This window comes from Nannospalax galili, unplaced genomic scaffold, assembly GCF_000622305.1.
Source record: "Nannospalax galili isolate Female #2095 unplaced genomic scaffold, S.galili_v1.0 scaffold2160, whole genome shotgun sequence".
NCBI classification, from domain to species: Eukaryota; Metazoa; Chordata; class Mammalia; order Rodentia; family Spalacidae; genus Nannospalax; species Nannospalax galili.
Window position 1 is genome coordinate 362716 of NW_008345983.1, and position 350 is coordinate 363065.

Here is a 350-nt window from a genome sequence, read left to right on the forward strand (position 1 = left end):
GACACATACACACACACACACACACAAAAAAAAAAAAACAAAACAAAACAAAAAAAACCCTGAAATACCCAAATGACACGCAGAGGCTTTGAAAATATTTAAATAATTAAAGTCTTTACTAATTTTATCAAATTTTAGTTGATAATAAATATAAAATTGTTTCCACAAATCTGTTGAACTAAAATGATCAGCATTTTGAGGATTTCTGTTTAAATTCTCCATTTAATGTTACAATCTTTTAACATTTGGGAAGAGAAAGACAGTCTAAAGCCTTGCTCCCCAAACTCTCACCATCAAGAGCCTTCCATTGTTCTTTCCCCACGTGTATTCCACAGGGTGGAAGATCTGGT